The sequence below is a fragment of the Tachyglossus aculeatus genome, chromosome 19, assembly GCF_015852505.1.
Source record: "Tachyglossus aculeatus isolate mTacAcu1 chromosome 19, mTacAcu1.pri, whole genome shotgun sequence".
NCBI classification, from domain to species: domain Eukaryota; kingdom Metazoa; phylum Chordata; class Mammalia; order Monotremata; family Tachyglossidae; genus Tachyglossus; species Tachyglossus aculeatus.
This window is the reverse complement of record NC_052084.1, coordinates 25677925-25690841: the sequence shown is the minus strand read 5'-3', so window position 1 is coordinate 25690841 and position 12917 is coordinate 25677925. Positions and strand designations below refer to the sequence as shown.

General features: G+C 45.2%; 1 protein-coding gene across 1 annotated transcript in view; it reads left to right on the top strand.

Annotated features, from left to right (window-relative positions):
• The first annotated feature begins 4315 nt into the window (after window positions 1-4315).
• The window catches only part of WASF1 (WASP family member 1), a 56527-nt gene continuing 47925 nt past the window's right edge, over window positions 4316-12917 (top strand). The window contains exon 1 of the mRNA XM_038761321.1: window positions 4316-4502. The gene's annotated coding sequence lies outside the window, so the exon portion shown is untranslated. The remainder of the gene's footprint in view (window positions 4503-12917) is intronic.

Below are 12917 nucleotides of genomic sequence, written 5' to 3'. Positions count from 1 at the left end.
CATCATCATCAATCGTATTTATTGAGCGCTTACTATGTGCAGAGCACTGTACTAAGCGCTTGGGAAGTACAAATTGGCAACATCTAGAGACAGGCCCTACCCAACAGTGGGCTCACAGTCTGAAAGGGGGAGACAGAGAACAAAACCAAACATACTAACAAAATAAAATAAATAGAATAGATATGTATTCAAGGCCCTTGAATACAGGGCCTTCAAGGCCCTGCTGAGAGCTCACCTCCTCCAGGAGGCCTTCCCAGACTGAGCCCCTTCCTTCCTCTCCCCCTCGCCCACCTCTCCATCCCCCCGTCTTACCTCCTTCCCTTCCCCACAGCACCTGTATATATGTATATATGTTTGTACATATTTTTTACTCTATTTATTTACTTTGTACATATCTATTCTATTTATTTTATTTTGTTAGTATGTTTGGTTTTGTTCTCCGTCTCCCCCTTTTAGACTGTGAGCCCGCTGTTGGGTAGGGACTGTCTCTATATGTTGCCAACTTGTACTTCGCAAGCGTTTAGTACGGTGCTCTGCACATAGTAAGCGCTCAATAAATACGATTGATGATGATGATGTAAAAACGTGTGAGGCCCAACCACCTCACCCGAGGTTGGGCAGTTTCCTCGGAGGTGACGTGTTTAGTCGGGGGGCGGTTTTGCTACGGCCCCTCCTCCGTGGCTTCTTCCCCACCGCCATCAAACACGCCGGTGTCTCCCCTGTCTTAAAGTCCTCCGTGGACCCCACGGCTCCCTCCTGTTCTCACCTCATCTCCCTCCTGCCATTTCTTTCCAAGCCCCTTGAGCGAGTCGACTCCACCTGACACCTCCGTATTCTCTCCTCGGCCCCCTCCGCTCCACAGAAACTGCCCTCGTCAAGTCACCGATGACCCTCTGACCAAATCCAATGGCCAAACCAACACAGACACTTCACCCTTGTAACGCCAACCTACTTGCTCTACCTGTCTCATCCTTCTTTCCTCCACCCTCTCTCTACACCTAGAGCTCTGTCTTCTTTCGTATTGGAAAATCCGCCGTCTCCCACCTTCAAAATCCGACTAAAATGGTCTCTCCTCCAAGAGGCCTTCCCCGACTAAGCCCTCACTTGGTTTATTTGCCCTCCTTTCCGGTCCCCTAAGTACAAGAAGTGCTCTGCCTTTTCATTCATTCATTCATTCATTCATTCAATCGTATTTATTGAGCGCTTACTGTGTGCAGAGCACTGCACTAAGCGCTTGGGAAGTACAAGTTGGCAACATATAGAGACGGTCTGGAAGGGGGAGACAGACAACACCACATATTAACCAAATAGAATAAGTATGTACAAGTAAAATAGAATAATAAATACGTTCGAACATATATACAGGTGCTGTGGGGAGAGGAAGGAGGTAAGGCGGGGGCTCATTCATTCATTCATTCATTCATTCAGTCATATTTATTGAGCGCTTACTGTGTTCTGCCCCCCATCTCCCCCGACCCTATCGCTCTTCCTCCGAAAACCACACATATCCCTGTCCGTAAAATAAAATAGCGCTCTATCCACTACGCCACGCTGCTTCCCTATGGACGTATTCATATTCCCTGTGGATATAGGGACATAGTCATTTGTAATTTATGCTGATGTCCATTTTCTAGCACTTGAATCACATATCTATTCTATTTATTTTATTTTGTTAATACGTTTGGTTTGTTCTCTCCCCCTTCTAGACTGTGAGCCCACTGTTGGGTAGGGACCGTCCCTATATGTTGCCAACTTGTATTTCCCAAGCGCTTAGTACAGTGCCCTGCACACAGTAAGCGCTCAATAAATACGATTGATTGATTGATTGAATCGACACCTGGTGTGTTTTGTTTTTTTTTTTTTCATTGCCACCTAGAAAAACAAAATGCGTTGGTATTCCTGTGACTCTCCCTGATAAAGATGCACTGGGACATAAGTGGTTTGTAGGGTTTCCCTAAGTATTGGGAGTTTCAACCACTTAGGGAGTCAGGAGCAATAATCTATTCAAGCAGCCCACTATTTGATTAGTTGCTTAGCAGCCAAACAAATTAGGGAAATTGAAAATTCCAAGGTAGCTAGGATGATTCTGCGGTGAGTGATCTTCAGTTTTGTGACTTTTTTTTTATAGATAAAAGTGGATTTCAGCTTTCTGCCTTTTATCCTCCCACTCCTCCGATTTCTGCCCCCCATCTCCGCCAACTCTGTCGCTGTTCCTCCAAAAACCACACACATCCATGTACATAAGGTAATTTGGGTTGATCGGAGGCAGAGCCCCGGAGCAGTGAGACTTTTGCATAAAATGTTTTACTGCTGCTTGGATTAGAATTCCCTGGGTCAAAATGCGGAGTTTCCGAGTTTGCATGCGTGCCGCTTGAGGAATTGTGGGTCAGTAGGCTGCCTGCTCTTTCGGAAATGTGTATTTTGCCCCCGTTTGGCACAGGGTCCTCCACTGGGAACTATAGAGGAAAAACCAATAGGGATTACCATCAAGGAATTCGCAAATTTGGGAAACGGAATGAAATCAAACGCGTGCTCCGCAGTCATCATCGACACTTGCAAAGTAGATAAAACTGGTGCAGAGGGATAATGAATGACGAGCCCCCAAAATCTGTTTTCCTCAGAAAATTGTGTACGTGATAGCTGAGGAATAACTGAAATAATCAGAATGCACTGTTGACTGGGATTGAGCCAGAGAAGCAGCGTGGCTCAGTGGAAAGAGCCCGGGCTTTGGAGTCCGGGGTCATGGGTTCGAATCCCGCCTTTGCCAACTGTCAGCTGTTTGGGCAAGTCACGTCATTTCTCTGTGCCTCAGTTCCCTCATCTGCAAAATGGGGATGAAGACCGTGAGCCCCCCGTGGGACAACCCGATCTCCTTGTCACCTCCCCAGCGCTTAGAACAGTGCTTTGCACATAGTAAGCGCTTAATAAATGCCATCGTTATTATTATCCAGACTTTAGACATTCCAACTCAAACAGAATCCCCCTGGCAAAATGGGTAAGCAGTAAAATAATGAAACAAATTCATTAAGTCAGTCAAACACTGCCTTTTTAATTCTGCCCCACGCGCACTTTTTAATGATATTTAAGCGCTTAAATACTGAGGGCTGGGGTAGATGCAAGGTTGGACACCAACCGTGTCCCACGTGGGGCTCGCCGTCTTAATTATTAATAAATAACGAGCCCCATTTTGAGTGTCGCGTGCAGGTCGCGGTGGATTTTTCATTAGCCACGGCTTCCAAGAGGCTCTCTTGACTTGGGCAGATGAGCACCAGTTCAGTCAGTGAGTGATATTTATTGAGCGCTTACTGAATGCAGAGAGAGCACTGAAGCGGTTGGGAGAGTTCAGTAGAGTCGGTAGACAAAAAAACCTGCCCTCGGGGAGCGTACGGTTTAGCGGAATCGCGTTCTGTGTGAGGGCTCATCTGATACCGGCGGGGGCTTTCCCAGAATCAACCCGGACTCCCATCATCATCATCATCATCAATCGTATTTATTGAGCGCTTACTATGTGCACAGCACTGTACTAAGCGCTTGGGAAGTACAAATTGGCAACATCTAGAGACAGTCCCTACCCAACGGTGGGCTCACAGTCTAAAAGGGGGAGACAGAGAACAAAACCAAACATACTAACAAAATAAAATAAATAGAATAGATATGCACAAATAAAATAAATAAATAAATAAATAGAGTAAAAAATATGTACAAACATATATCCATATATACAGGTGCTGTGGGGAAGGGAAGGAGGTAAGATGGGGGGGGATGGAGAGGGGGACGAGGGGGAGAGGAAGGAAGGGGCTCCCAGAGACTGTTGCCACTGAAGCTGGGAGAGGAAAAGATTATTCCCCGGCCCGGCAACATCCGTCAGTCTGGCATTTTAGGCTATCTGGTCTTTTCAAAAAAACCAAAATTTGATTTCATGGAGAAAACAGGTAGGGCAGCTAAAGCTTCCTAGTGCATCAAGAAAAGGCGAATAAAAAACCGATCCGTTGGACAGTGAGAAGCCCCTCAGAAGCGGAATATCGGGAAGGGAAAATACCGTTAATCTATTAAAATGGAGACAGTGGTCAATCAGTGGTATCTATTGAGCGCTCACCGAGCACTGTACTAAACGCTTCGGGTCTCTGGTGGCCACGTTCCCTGCTCCCGACCTTACAGTTTAGAGGCGTCGTTTCAGAAATGGAGGCTGCTCCGTGCTTACAGGTTTTCCGCAGCGAAAACACATTCCCCGAACCTTGATTGGAATGCATATCCAAGTTCTCCGCACCCCCCTTTCCGTGGATATTCTTCACACCTCCCTTTTCTGATACAGATAATCTCTGTCTCTTGTTCTCCTGCTGCCTCTGGTTCGGGAATGACTCACCCTTCTCGACTTAATGAAATTCCCCTGACTGAGAGGACGAAGATGGGCTCAGAATAGGGGAAAAAAAGAAAAAGTGGGGCGGTGAAAATCTTCAGTCACGAGGTGAAGAAGGGAGTGAAATTGCTATCCTGTAACTAAGGTAATAGAATTGACTTTTACCTTTGGGAAGAGGGTGAGAGGAGGTGCGTTTTTTGGGAAGCCAGCGATGTAGGACCAGGACCGCGTCTAATCCGGTTATCCTGTATCTTGCGCAGAATTTGGCAGTTAATAATCATTCCACCGAAAAAGGCAGAATATGAGAGATTTCAAGGGAAAATGCAGGGTCCCCGGAGTCAGAGGACCCGAGTTGAAATCCCACCTCCGTCACTTGCCTGCTGTGACCTCAGTTTCTTTCTCTGCAAGATGGGGAGTAAACATCTGTTCCTCCTCTTACTTACACTGTGAATTCTGTGTATTCAGCCGCGTTTATTGAGCGCTCACCATGTGCTTGGGAAAGAAGCAGCGTGGCTCCGTGGAAAGAGCCCGGGCTTTGGAGTCAGAGGTCGTGGGTCCAAATCCCGGCTCCGCCACTTGTCAGCTGGGTGACTTTGGGCGAGTCACTTCACTTCTCTGGGCCTCGGTTACCTCATCTGGAAAATGGGGATTAAGATTGTGAGCCCCTCGTGGGACAACCTGATCACCTTGTATTCCCCCAGTACTTAGAACAGTGCTTGGCACATAATAGGCGCTTAACAAATATACCATCATCATCATTATTATTATTATTAACACAACAATAAAGAGTGACATTCCCTGCCCACAGCGATTGTCATATCTATCCCACTGCTTAGTATTGCGCTTATCAGTGCTCTGCACATAGTAAGTGCTTAATAAATGCCATTATTATAATATCACAGTTATTACTTATAGCATTAAGTGGCGGCATTGGGAGGTTTTGATTAGTTGTAACCTATTAAACAGAGAAAAACCTGATTGAAATTTGGACGTGAACCAAAGTCCCTAGAAAGAATGTGTTTTTTAGTTGTGTATAAGAACGATGGTATTCGTTAAGCGCTTACTATGTGCCAAGCACTTTTCTAAGCGCTGGGGAGGATACAAGGTGATGGGGTGGTCCCACTTGGGGCTCAGAGTCTTCACCCCCATTTTCCAGATGAGCTAACTGAGGCCCAGAGAAGTGAAGTGACTCGCCCAAAGCCACACAGCTGACAAGCGGCGGAGCCGGGATTTGAACCCATGACCTCGGACTCCCAAGCCCGGGCTCTTTCCACTGAGCCACGCTGCTTCTCCAAGTGTTTACTTAACACGGTCCCGTCGATAGACATAGGGAGTGTAAATGAATGAAAGAGCAGAATATAAATCTCCTGGATATCCGTACAGATTTTAAAAAATAAGATTGGCCTGTTTATGGCAAGACTGTAAAATTCATGAGGGCAGGGATCACGTTTACCAACTATTTTGGTACTTCGCCCTGCGCTTAGTACTCTGCACGCAGTAAGCACGTAATCAACGACTCACTGTTCGAATCAGTGGCCAATGAGTTCTGACTTGGAATATTATCATTTTCTAAGTTTCTTTTAGCTCTTTTATTCTGGAAAGGCATTTGAAATATAACAGTGCATTGCACATAGTCAGCGCTTAATAAATGCCATCATTATTATTATTATAAATAGTCATTCAGTCGTATTTATCGGGCAATTTCCGTATGCAGAGTATCGTACCATGCTTGGAAAGTACAGTTCAGCAGAAATATGGAATTTCCAAGTCTATGATTAAAAGATGAATTTTGTAAGCGGGTACATAAACATAAACAGTATCTGCGACTGTGAGCTCGGCCGTTGATTTGCGGCGGGAATCTGGGAATCAGTTGTTCCTCTGAAAAGGGGAGTACTGTCTCTCTCCAGCATTAGAGGTAATCAATCAATCAATCAATCGTATTTATTGAGCGCTTACTGTGTGCAGAGCACTGTACGAAGCGCTTGGGAAGTACAAGTTGGCAACATATAGAGACAGTCCCTACCCAACAGTGGGCTCACAGTCTAAAAGAGTAATGAGTAAAAATGAGTAAAAATGACTAGAGAAGCAGCATGGCTCAGTGGAAACCGCCCGGGCTTTGGAGCCAGAGGTCGTGGGTTCAAATCCCGGCTCTGCCCGTTGCCAGCTGTGTGACTTTGGGCAAGTCACTTCACTTCTCCGGGCCTGAAATACCTCGTCTGTAAAATGGGGATTAAGACTGCGAGCCCCTGTGGGACGACCTGATCGCCTTGTAACCTTCCCAGCACTTAGAACAGTGCTGTGCGCATAGTAAGCGCTTAATAAATGCCATTATTCAGCGCTTAGAACATGGTAAGCGCTTAACAAATACCAACATTATTATTATTATTATTATTAATGCAGTGCAGGATATTACGTGAACCCTAAAGAGTAACCCAGACAGTTTCGGAGAGAGGATTTGCGGATTGCAGTATTTGCGCATGGGATTTGGAAAGGCCGATTGTTGTTAATAACTATAAGATCAAGACAGGAATGTCTTTTCATTCCTTGGGTTGTGCTTGCTTGGCATTTATCCATGGGGGTGCCCAGCGCAATAGACTCCAAGAATTAGGAATGCCACCTTTCTATCATCTTCATCAATAAATACGATTGATGATGATGATAATGTTTTATACACGAACTCTCCTGGCAGACCTATATTTATTTGCTTTCTCCTTCCTGACCCCAGGTCCGTACAGAAATGCAACAGGGATGAGCAAGAACACACGGCAAGTTTCCTTCTCCCGAGCGCTTTGGGGGGTCGGAAGGTCAAGGGTTCTAATCCTGGCCCCGCCACTTGTCTGCTGTGTGACCTTGGGCAAGTCACGTCACTTCTCTGGGCCTCGGTTACCTCATCTGGAAAATAGGGGTTCAGACTGTGAGCCCCTTGTGCTGTGTCCAACTCGATTTGCTTGTCTCCAACCCAGCACTCAATCAATCAATCAATCCATCGTATTTGTTGAGCACTTACTGTGTGCAGAGCACTGTACTAAGCGCTTGGGAAGTCCAAGTTGGCAACATATAGAGACGGTCCCTACCCAACAGTGGGCTCACCGTCTAGAGACAGAGAACAAAACCGAACATATTAACAAAATAAAATAAATAGAATAGATATGTACAAGTAAAATAAATAAATAGAGTAATAAATATGTACAAATGCACATGTGTGTGTACATGTACTCAGTACAATGCCTGGCACATAATAAGCGCTTAACAAATAGCATCATTAGAATTATTGTTATTTTGTGGCAGGCACTTTACTAAGCGCCGGGGTGGGTACAAGCAGATCGGGTTGGATACAGTCCCTGCCCTACGTGGGGCTCACAGTCTTATATATATGTTTGTACATATTTATTACTCTATTTATTTTACTTGTACATATCTATTCTATTTATTTTATTTTGTTAGTATGTCTGGTTTTGTTCTCTGTCACCCCCTTTTAGACTGTGAGCCCACTGTTGGGTAGGGACTGTCTCCATATGTTGCCAACTTGTACTTCCCAAGCGCTTAGTACAGTGCTCTGCACACAGTAAGCGCTCAATAAATGCGATTGATTGATTATCCCCATTTCACAGATGAAGTAACTGAGGCACCGAGGGTGAACTGACTTGCCCAAGGTCACACGGCAGCTACGTGGCTTGGTTCGCGTCATTATCACAAAAAGATGGCATCGGGGATCATTTGAAACCAAATGAGAAGCCATTCCAGTGCAAAGCTTTTCCATGAGACTTAATAATAAATAATAATAAATGCCATTATTATTATTATTATTATTATTATTGGAAAGTAGAGGTCATCAACAAAGAGAGACAGTCCCCGCCCACAACGGGCTCCCAGTGCGTGGCCCAAGTAAGCACTTGAATACTATGAGAAGCAGCGTGGCTCAGTGGAATGAGCCCGGGCTTTGGAGACCGAGGTCATGGGTTCAAATCCCGGCTCCGCCAATTGTCAGCTGTGTGACTTTGGGCAAGTCACTTCTCTGGGCCTCAGTTGCCTCATCTGGAAAATGGGGATGAAGACCGTGAGCCCCCCGTGGGACCACCTGATCGCCTTGTAACCTCCCCAGCGCTTAGAACAGTGCTTGGCACATAGTAAGCGCTTAATAAATGCCATTATTATTATTATTATTATTATGAGACATATGTAACTCAAATCAGAGTTGGCGTTATATAAAAATAACAACTATTAGCCACGTTTTCACAGCCGCGCAAAGCACATTTTCAAACCGCGCCGTCATCCGGTCAGTGCTCCTCCGTCATGGGGTCTGCGTTGTTGCCGAACTCGGCATTCAGGAAAACTCGTGTGACCGTGTCCAAAGCCACGTGCGTGGTCACAACCGACAACGCCAATCGAGACCGACAAGCATTTCAATCAATCAGTCATATTTATTGAGCGCTTACTGTGTGCAGAGCACTGGACTAAGCGCTTGGGAAGTCCAAGTTGGCAACATATAGAGACAGTCCCTACCCAAGAGCGGGCTCACAGTCTAAAAGGGGGAGACAGAGAACAAAGCCAAACATACCGACAAAATAAAATAAATAGAATAGATAGGTACAAGTAAAATAAATGAATAAATAGAGTAATAAATATGTACAAACATATATACATATATACAGGTGCTGTGGGGAAGGGAAGGAGGTAAGATGGAACTCACATCTAGTGTGTTCCACATTCAGCTCTGAGACAGACTGGGCAAGACAATTATGAACAAAAACTTTGAGTTTTGCAGGTAACATCACTTCTGTGGGATGGGAAAATGATGAGTTACTTTTCTACATTAGTGAAAGAGTACTTTCACGCTCCCCAGTTCTGCGTTTCCTAGCCAAAACCGTAGTGGAGAGGCACATTCTAGAAGAACCGAGTGTTTCTGATCCTTTTTTTTTAAAAAAAACTACCCATTTTAGCGTGAAAATGATGAGTTACTTTTCTACATTAGTGAAAGAGTACTTTCACGCTCCCCAGTTCTGCGTTTCCTAGCCAAAACCGTAGTGGAGAGGCACATTCCAGAAGAACCGAGTGTTTCTGATCCTTTTTTTAAAAAAAAACTACCCATTTTAGCGTGAAAATGATGAGTTACTTTTCTACATTAGTGAAAGAGTACTTTCACGCTCCCCAGTTCTGCGTTTCCTAGCCAAAACCGTAGTGGAGAGGCACATTCTAGAAGAACCGAGTGTTTCTGATCCTTTTTTTGAAAAAAAACTACCCATTTTAGCGTGAAAATGATGAGTTACTTTTCTACATTAGTGAAAGAGTACTTTCACGCTCCCCAGTTCTGCGTTTCCTAGCCAAAACCGTAGTGGAGAGGCACATTCCAGAAGAACCGAGTGTTTCTGATCCTTTTTTTACAAAAACCACCCGTTTTAGCGTGAACAGAAAACAATGAGGAAACACTGTGGTTCTCACTTTTTTGAATTTGCTGAAATCTCCGGATTCTTTTCCGGGCCCCCTTCTCCATAGTGGGAAGAAAATCCTCCTCACAAATCATCATCATCATCATCAATCGTATTTATTGAGCGCTCACTATGTGCAGAGCACTGTACTAAGCGCTTGGGAAGTACAAATTGGCAACATCTAGAGACGGTCCCAACCCAACAGTGGGCTCACAGTCTAAAAGGGGGAGACGGAGAACAAAACCAGACATACTAACAAAATAAAATAAATAGAATAGATATGTACAAATAAAATAAATAAATAAATAAACAGAGTAATAAATATGTACAAACATGTATACATATATACAGGTGCTGTGGGGAACACAAATGTTTGGGGGAGGGATGTTGTGCTGAGCGTTAAAGCACGCAGTGTAGACAGGGAACATGTCTACTATCTCTGCGGTATTGTACTCTCCCAAAGCGCTTAGTACAGTGCTCTGCACACAGTGAGCGCTCAGTAAATGCCACTGATCATTCGACGGGCCCAAAGGTGGTACCTGTGACTTCCTCATTTCGATCAGTCGGAACTCCGGCGGTCTTGGCGCAGTGGAAGGAGCCCGGGCTTTGGAGTCAGAGGTCGGGGTTCGAATCCCGGCTCTGCCGATTGTCAGCCGTGTGACCTTGGGCGAGTCACTTCACTTCTGTGGGCCTCAGTTCCCTCAGCTGGAAAACGGGGATGAAGACCGTGAGCCCCGCCGTGGGACAACCTGATCGTCTTGTCACCTCCCCAGCGCTTAGAGCGGTGCTTTGCACATAGTAAGCGCTTAATAAATACCATTATTATTATTATTATTAAGGACATGCCTTAATGCACACCACACTCCATCACCCTTCCTCCAGCCGATCCCCTGGAACGGTTCATTCCTCCTTCTGGCGAAGATCCAGGGCAGAAGGAGGCCGTAGGCGGGCCTGTTCCCAGCTAGGATATCGGGGAACTTCTGTGCTATTTGCTCGTCTGTTTGGGTTTGGTCCTTTTCTCCCATTAAATTGGTGCATTCATTCAGTCGTATTTATTGAGCGCTTCCTGTGTGCAGAGCACTGTACTGAGCACTTGGGAAGTCCAAGTTGGCAACATCTAGAGACGGTCCCTACACAACAGCGGGCTCACGGTCTAGAAGGGGGGAGACAGACGCCAAAACAAAACACGTGGATGGGTGTCAAAATCGTCAGAATAAATAGAAGTAAAGCTAGACGCACATCGTTGACAAAATAAATAGAATAGTAAATACGTCCGAGTAAAATAGAGTGATAAATCTGTACAAACATATATACAGGTGATGTGGGGAGGGGAAGGAGGCAGGGCGGGGGGGATGGAGAGGAGGAGAGGAAAAAGGGGGCTCAGTCTGGGAAGGCCTCCTGGAGGAGGTGAGCTCTCAGTAGGGCTTTGAAGGGAGGAAGGGAGCTAACTTGGCCTTGAAGCCGACGGGAGGAGGTGCTCAAAGGTGATTTTTTGGGGGGGGTTGGATCATTGTAGACTGTGAGCCCACTGTTGGGTAGGGACTGTCTCTATATGTTGCCAACTTGTACTTCCCAAGCGCTTAGTACAGTGCTCTGCACTCAGTAAGCGCTCGATAAATACGACTGTACGAAAAGATTGACGTCTGATGGACAGAGGCTCTGAAATTACATTTGTTCGTTTTAAGGAACACTTCTTCCCTGACCTCAAACAAACTAGACGTCCCCAAAGTCCTTATTCCCAAGATGTGTTAATAGAGGCCAAGTATCATCTTAGAAATAAGAGTACAGACACGCATAACCGACTTAAGATGAAACCTGAACAGCTCTGTTAATACCGAAAGTCAAATCATCATCATCATCAATCGTATTTATTGAGCGCTTACTATGTGCAGAGCACTGTACTGAGCGCTTGGGAAGTACAAATTGGCAACATATAGAGACAGTCCCTACCCAACAGTGGGCTCACAGTCTAAAAATCAGTGGTATTCATTCAGTTGTATTGAATGAATATGATTAATTAATAGTGGTATTGTTCGAGAGAGTTCAGGAGAGGCTGCAGACATGATCCACACCCTCCAGGTCTTTAAAATCTAGCAGAGGAGTCAGTCAGGAAATCATATTTAACGAGCGGTTACTGGGTGCAGAGCACTGTACTAAGCACTTAACAAATATCATCATTATCAACACATACCATCATTATCGTCTCCCCCTTTAAGACTGTGAGCCCACTGTTGGGTAGGGACTGTCTCTATATGTTGCCAATTTGTACTTCCCAAGCGCTTAGTACAATGCTCTGCACATAGTAAGCGCTCAATAAATACGATTGATGATGACTGATGATGATGATGATGATGATGAGAATACAGTCTGAGTTGGTAGACACATTCCCCGCCCGCAACGAGCGTACGGTGTAGAGGGGGAGACGGACATTAATGTAAATAAATAAATTACAGATACGGACGTAAGTGGTGTGGGGCTGGGAGAGGTGAATGAAAGGTGCAAATCTAAGGGCCAGGGTGACGCAGAAGGGAGAGGGAGAAGAGAAAAATGAATTTTGGTCACTGTCTTTTGGCTAGGCCGCTGCAGAAGGAAAAGCCGAGAGGTAGGTTTTGCCTATTAGCGGTCTTGTCACAGGTCCAACTTCTGGGGGATTTAAATCTTTTGAAGCAGAAATTTGTAGGGAGAACTGATAGGGCAGACTTCGACTTGGCTCCCGGGTGGTATGCGACAAATTCAATAGCCCTTTCCAGTGGAGTGAATGATGGGATTTAAAGAATTCTTTAGAATCAGTGAAATTTTACCTAACCGTAAAAGATCTTTTCGGTCGCATATTTTTATGACGTCATAATAAAGTCTTTAATCTGCATTGGCTATGCATTGTAAAGAAACTCGTTTAAATAACCTTCGTTTTTAAGCACCGACTGTTAAGACGGTGGTGCTCTAATATGGCATACTGCTGTCACCTCTCCTTTAAGCACTGTCTGCTTCGTTCCTCGATGCTACATCAATTTTCAGAATCCTACACAGAGGCCAGCCCAGTCCATCACAGTACCGTCGCACTATTATTCAAACGAACCCTCTTGTCATTCAGCCGCTTTGAACCGGGCTGGTGTGTCCACAGAGGAATTATTTAT